This window comes from Poecilia mexicana, unplaced genomic scaffold, assembly GCF_051168715.1.
Source record: "Poecilia mexicana isolate PSO_F unplaced genomic scaffold, ASM5116871v1 scaffold_2, whole genome shotgun sequence".
NCBI lineage: Eukaryota > Metazoa > Chordata > Actinopteri > Cyprinodontiformes > Poeciliidae > Poecilia > Poecilia mexicana.
Window position 1 is genome coordinate 30,950,911 of NW_028263371.1, and position 6,907 is coordinate 30,957,817.

The window sequence follows — 6,907 nt, forward strand, 5'->3', positions numbered from 1 at the left end:
TTTAATTGATCTCCACGTTGCCTTGTGTCTTGTGTGGTAATGTCTCCGTTTCGTTTTTCAGGCTTGAAGATGCAGTGGACCCCCGAGCACAGCCAGTGGGCCGAACAGCATTTCGACATCTCCTCTACCACCCGCTCCCCAGCCCACAAGGCTGAGGCCTACAGGGCGGTGTCAGGCCACCTGCAGCGGTCTGCCACCTACCAGTACGCCTGGGCCAATGACGACATATCTGCCCTCACTGCCTCCAACCTGCTCAAGAAGTATGCCGAAAAGTACTCTGGAATCCTTGAGATGCCCGCCTCTTACTCTGAGGTGCCTGGAGTCCCTGGGGTGATGAATGGCCGGAAAGGCGAGTCAGAGCCCTGGCAAGATGGTGTCTACCCCATGAGCTGCATCCCAGAGGGAGTTTCTGTCAGAAAGGGAGGTGTTGCTGCTGCGTCTGAAGTGGTCTCTGGGATCTGCAGCTCCCCAGGCCTGGCTTCCAGCACCCTCAGCGAGCCCAGCTACTCCAGCAGCAGCTGTGGGAGCCACTCAGCCACTGCGCTCCACTCCTCCTCCATGACGTCTCAGGAATACGGCCCCACGTACAGCGGCTCCTACCTGCACAGTAGTTACAGCTCCCAGTCCGCCCCCGCCGCTGCCCTTCCCTCCCCACTGCACAGCTCTGGGCTCTTACAGCCCCCTCCACCTCCTTCCCACCCCACCATTGTTCCAGCTTACAATGGAGGCTCCCCCAACTTGTCTAGTTATAATTACCCCCCAGCTGGCTACCCAGCTCAGAGCTCAGTTGGGCCAGGATACAGCCCTGGAGGAGCGCCCCCTCCTTCTTCGTACCTCCCCTCAGGCATCGCTGCCCCTACTCCTCTCCCCCCTTCTTCTGCTTTACCTGGATACCCATACCAGAGCCACAACCTGACCCCAATTGCCCCCACTCCCCTCAACAGCAGTTCCTCCAACACATTGAAAAGGAAGGCCTTCTATATGACAGGCCAAGGAGAGATGGACACGTCTTACGGGAACTTTGGCTATCCCCAGGCACGAAGCTCAACAGAGAGTCCCATGTACAGGGTGGCGGACAGCAGCAGTGCAAATGGGGGCTCTAACAGCGGGGGTGGCGGTGGCTTCGACAGGAATCCGGAAAAGTCATCTTTACCATTTAATCCTCAGAAACAGTCTGCAATGCCATCAGAGCAGCAGCAGAGAAAGTACGGCAGCCAGGCAACAGGTGGGCCACTTACCCCACCAGCCTATGTCTCCTCAACCCTGGGGGGCTCACGGTCAGCAGACTCTCTTGCCAGCTTCACCTCCCCCTCTCTCAGTGAGCAAGGTGCTGATGATCACCGCCTCCACCTTTCCCACTCAGCACCAGGGCCTACCTCCTCCTCCTCTTCCGCTTCATCCCGCCCTGCCGAGGAGCAATTAAAAACCTGCGACCCTCACCTCCTGGACCTTGTGACCTCAGAAATCATTCAGCAGGGCCCTCCTGTGGACTGGAGTGACATCGCAGGTCTAGACCTGGCAAAAGTTACGTTGAAGGAGGAGGTCCTGTGGCCCATTCTGCGTCCAGACATGTTCAGTAGTTTAGGACCAGCACCTCGCTGCGTGTTGCTGTTTGGCCCGAGGGGCAGTGGCAGGACGTTGCTAGGCCGCTGTCTCGCCAGTCAGCTAGGAGCGACGTTTCTCCAGCTCAGCGGCTCTACTCTGGCCACCAAGTGGCTGGCGGATGGAGAGGAAATTATCCGTGCGTCATTCCTGGTGGCCCGTTGCCGACAGCCATCGGTGCTCTTCATTAGCGAGGTGGACATGCTACTGTCAGCTCATGTCAGTGAAGAGAGTCCAATCACCCGACTGAAGGGGGAACTACTCACCCAGCTGGACTCTCTCCTTATGAGCTCAGGTGAAGATGGAAGCAACCAAGTCCTAGTCATTTGCTCCACAAGCAGACCTCAAGATATGGATGAAGGCCTCCGGAGGTACTTTACTCGGAGGGTACTGGTGCCCCTACCGGACAGCGCAGCCCGACACCAGATCATGAACCAGGTTCTGGCCCAATCCCAGCACAAGTTCTGCTTAAGCGAGGAGGAGCTGGCACTGCTTGTGCAGCGCACCGAGGGTTTCTCTGGACTGGATTTGGCCAGACTCTGCCAGGAGGCCCTTGTAGGTCTGTTACATGTCTCAGCACAGAGCATGGACATGACGGGCATGATGCCCCGGGGCCAGATGAGGCCCCTCACCTACCAGGACATTGAAGGTGTCTGTTGTAAATTCCAAGCCAGTATATCGCAGAAAGAGATTGACACTTACACCGAGTGGAACAAAATGTTCGGCTGCAGCCAGTGAGCAAAATAGGCACTGCCCTTGAGAAAAAGAGGCTTCCACAATTCCTCCCCTCAGGGCATAAGCGTTGTGCTAGAGGGAAAAGCCGACAGAAGGCCGACGCGAGCCCGCTGTGTCCTCACAGAGACCTGGTTTGATTCAACAACAAGCAGTTTTGCTGTTAATGAGACAATTTTCAATCCAAATGCTTGACAAGCCAGGCGCCGTTTACACATTTCAAACAAGTCAGCTTTGCGTGAGACGCCCTGGTGTCGTTGTACATATATCGTATGTCGTCGTTTCTTGAGATTTAGTTGGCTTTCCAAGTGCCTGAAGTGGTGCTTTCTGAGTTCTCTTAATTTGCCTCACAATCGAAATTCATGGCATGAGCTGATGATTATTAAGAGCTTTAAACCTTCAGCAGAGAGTCTGGAAAACAGACTGACAGTTAGCGGCGGGGGTGGTTATTCATCCTTTATAGTCTTTTGTTGCGGCAATCCATTTCGGTGGCGGAAGTCTGGGCCCTACGTCGCGTGTCTGCAAAATAAACAAACGTAACAAACAAGCAAATAACACTCAGGAAAGCATTTGTAAATTGTATAGTACCTCTGAAAATCTCGACAAAAAGCACTAAGATTTGAGAAGAGAATCTTTCACATTTAGGCGGACCTCAAGGGGCTAGGATAAAAATCACAAAGAGGTGACAATGAATGTATTAGATGTGTTCTGATTGGTGGAACATGATCTACACAGAGTAAAGCGTTACATCTTTATTTTCCCATCAGAGCAGGCTCTTTAGTTGCCTGCATCTTCTTGACCAATCCTGAAATGTATTTCCTTCGTTCTGCAAACACTGTTCTGCTGCCTACCTGAGTCTGAGACTTTAGAAGCAGGCAGGTGTGTTGAGGCTGGTAGGTGTTGTAGATAAACATTGTTCATATAACACATTCTAGGCTGTTTGATCATACTGCTTGGAAGCTCCGTCAGTTTATCTGGCATTTATTTATTTATTTTTGTTTTGTTTTTGTCATTGTACTTGTAAGATTGTAGTACAGCGTTACACAAAATTTCAATTTGAAAATATACACGTGAGTGAGCTTAACTACAGCCATATGAGACCTTATCATCCCATTTTTTATATAAAATTAACACCCTCTGCCAGCATGCCTAGGTGGGCCCCATATGGGGTTTGTCCGTGGGTTCCACGGTGGCCCCACATGGGTTTGCCCATGTAGGGCCCCATATGGGGCCCACCTAGGCATGCCATCTTTCTAAAGTATATGAACTTTTCCACAATTTGTCACATTACAATAAATAGTTTTGACCCAAAACCCCCAAAAAACTGAAAAGTGTGGCATGCATTTGTATTTCACAACTCTTTAGGTGACTTTTGAAGGTCGATTTTATTTTAGAATCATTTAAGAGTTTTCCAATACATCATTAAAAACCCATTTAATCTCTCCGTAAGTGCGGTTGTTCTGTGAAACACGGTGGTGGCAGCATCATGCTGTAGAGATCCACGTCTTCAGGAGGGACAGGGAAACTACCCTGATCTGATAAAGAATGTACATAACATGTTTACATGCAAAGAGATACCATTAAAAGCATGGGGAAGATATAAATGCATGCCGCACTTTTTAAAATTTTACATGTAAAACATTTGAAAAAAACTTTCCACCCATCTCACAATTATGCTCTATCCTTTGTCAGTTTATTTCAGTGAAATACATCACACAACAAACTTTAATGAGTTCTATCGGTGAGCTTTTTTTCATAAGACACTGTTCATGTCTTAAAGTGGAAGGTTACTACCATTACAGTATCAAAAAATAACTCCCTGTAGGGGTTTTTGACATCAATTGTTATCATCCAGGAAGTTGATGTTTGGCAGCTGATTTGCTGTTTCTAATCTTTTCTCTGGAAATGTTGCTGAACTTTAAAACAGTGACATTGAAACACCTGCTCATTTACGCCCATAAAAAGGTCAACTAAGTTACATTAGCTGGTTAGGTTGATTTGTTTTGCTGTAATTTTAAACAATACCAACAGTAGGAAAATGAGTACAGTGAGGAAACAAGGGTTGTCCATAAGTTTTGGCTTTCTTTTCTTAAACTAAAACAGGATTATTTTCATGTAGGGCTGTAAGAAAAATGTTTATGCATTTTGTCACGTTAACATACTGTGATTTCATGTGATGGAACAACACAAAAGTAGTGCAACTGGTACTTGTGAAGTGGAAGAAAATGTCTACATGGTTTCCAGAATGTTTTTACAAATAAGCATCTGTAAAGTGACAGTCCTGAATACATCAATTTGACTCTTCATGACATCCTTACAAAGTTATGTAGGAGACAATTCGAAACTGGTCATCTTGTTATATTAGATGTTCGAGAATCTGTGGCTACAATTAAAGGACTTAAAGCTTTTTGACTCACGAGAGGCTGATTTCAACTGTACGCCACACTTTTTAGATTTGTATTTACAAAAAAAATGTAAATACATCTATACTTCCAATTCCCAACTTTGCACTACTTTGTGTTTGTCCATCACATACAATCCCTACGAAAAACACTGAAATTTGACTAAATGCTGTCACTTTTTTCTTTCTGCATAGCTGCATTGTCATTTGGATTTGTTAATATTTTTCAGATGAAAACAAAGAGAAACTAGCACAAATCTTCAAGGTCCTTTACTACAGTGAGTCCTCCATTATTTGCTGTATTCCATCAGGAATGTGTGTCCTTTACTTGCCAGCTCCACCGGGAGACCGTATTTTTGTGTGCAGTTATCCTGACGTCATTTTTTTTCTTTCTTTCTTTTTTTTTTAAGTTTAACCAAACATTTACTGAATTGCGGTTGTCTGTAGTGTGTGATCAGCCCCACTTTCATGAGCACCGCCGGTGCAGCACCTGACGTAGAGGGTAGGAGAGTTCTGCTGAGCATCAGCAAAACTGATGGCGAGGAGAGAGATAGGCAGGCGGCGTGGCAGCAGCACAAGGGGGAAAGCAAAGTAGTCCGTCAGAAAACCACCCTCAAAACAATCTGTGTGAGAATTCCTTCTGTCAGCAAATCCTCTGGAGAAAGAGTCTCTTTGGACAGGAAAAAAAAAAAACACTAATGCACTTCAGAGCGCACAACAGCAGCGCAGGCGTTCCTTTTCTCCCCTTGTTCTCTACAGCGGACCAACAAACGACTTGAAACGCGGCGGTCAATGCTACGCTTCGGTTCTAACATGCTCTCTGATCCTTCTCCTCGCGTTTAGTCTTATTTTCCCTCCACGCCGTGCAAACCTAGGCTGTTGTTTTTTTTTTCTCCTCCTGCCTTTTCAGTTGTTACTTTAAGCGTTTCTACCTCATAGCTGCAGAACACTTGTGCTTTTTGATCTGCGTGTTTCCAAACATCAACATTTCAGAGAAAATGACTAAAAAAAAAAACCAGACGGAGAACAGGAGAGAGTACCACCGTAAAGTTTGCGCAGTCTACCTCAGATGACTGTACTTAACAAAAAACATTTAGCTGATGGTGCAACCGCAGGCTGCAGCATAGCCTAGACTGTGCGCACGTGTGTGTGTCACCGTTTGTCCGATCCGAGCTATTTGCAGCACACACACACACACGCTCTCAAGACGATGCGGACATGAAAAAAATAAATAGAAAAAATAACCTCGCAAGCAATTTGTGAGGAGTTGGGGGTCAACTTAAAGGTGACCTGGAAATGTATAATCCAATACATTTGCTTTAATCCTTTGTGAACTACTGTGGTTGTGCGCGTGTGAATGTGTATATACTGGGCACACTCCTCCTCTTATTTTTTCTTTTTTTTCTTTTCATTTAGTGTGTGGAATTTTATAAATCGTTAGTATATATAACACACTTGCACAACTTTAAAACAGAGTGTAACGTGTTTCTGTTGTACATACCTATACATACAATACAAATGCACCACTTGTTTATATGTGTGAATATGTTGCCATACTTGCAGTCAACTTAAATGTATTTTCATGTAATCTGAGGTACAAACAGCAACAAACGATTCATTAAAGACGTTTTCTTGGGAGATTGTATCTTGTTTTCTTTTTCTGCGTAACAATGATACTCTAAGGGATGAACCGGGGTAAGGAAGATTAATAACAGAATGTATTTATCAGTACAGTGGATAAATAAATGTATTGTCCTGCCAAAAAAATAGCCAAGCTGATAAATCGCCTTAATGAGCCTTGAGTTAGTCACCCTTGTGTGCAATTAGAAACCCATCCGTGTTGCGCAGGAAGCCGGCGCTGTCGCTTCTCTCATTAAAATGTAACAATTCATTTCTCTCGCCGTGCTAAGAGTGGCAAGACCAAAACATTAAAGCATTAATTATATTTCTCGCACACGACGAATTTGGATTATGCAAGTGCTCTTAATGAAAATGATGTGCATTTGCCCGCTCCATTTCCAATGTATCATTATATAGCTGCCGGTGAGGTGTGGGAAGCTGCTGTATAGCCTCTGTAATTATCTGTGAAAACTCCAAATGCTTCACAAGAGGTTAAAGTTCACCAAGAGCTGCTGTTTTCTTTAGTTTCCCACTTAGAGATATGCTATAGCC

At 45.8% G+C, this 6,907-nt stretch overlaps 1 pseudogene; it reads left to right on the plus strand.

Moving 5' to 3' along the window:
• The first annotated feature begins 42 nt into the window (after positions 1-42).
• On the plus strand, positions 43-6,373 carry LOC106917584 (fidgetin pseudogene; annotated as a pseudogene).
• Positions 6,374-6,907: the final 534 nt, after the last annotated feature.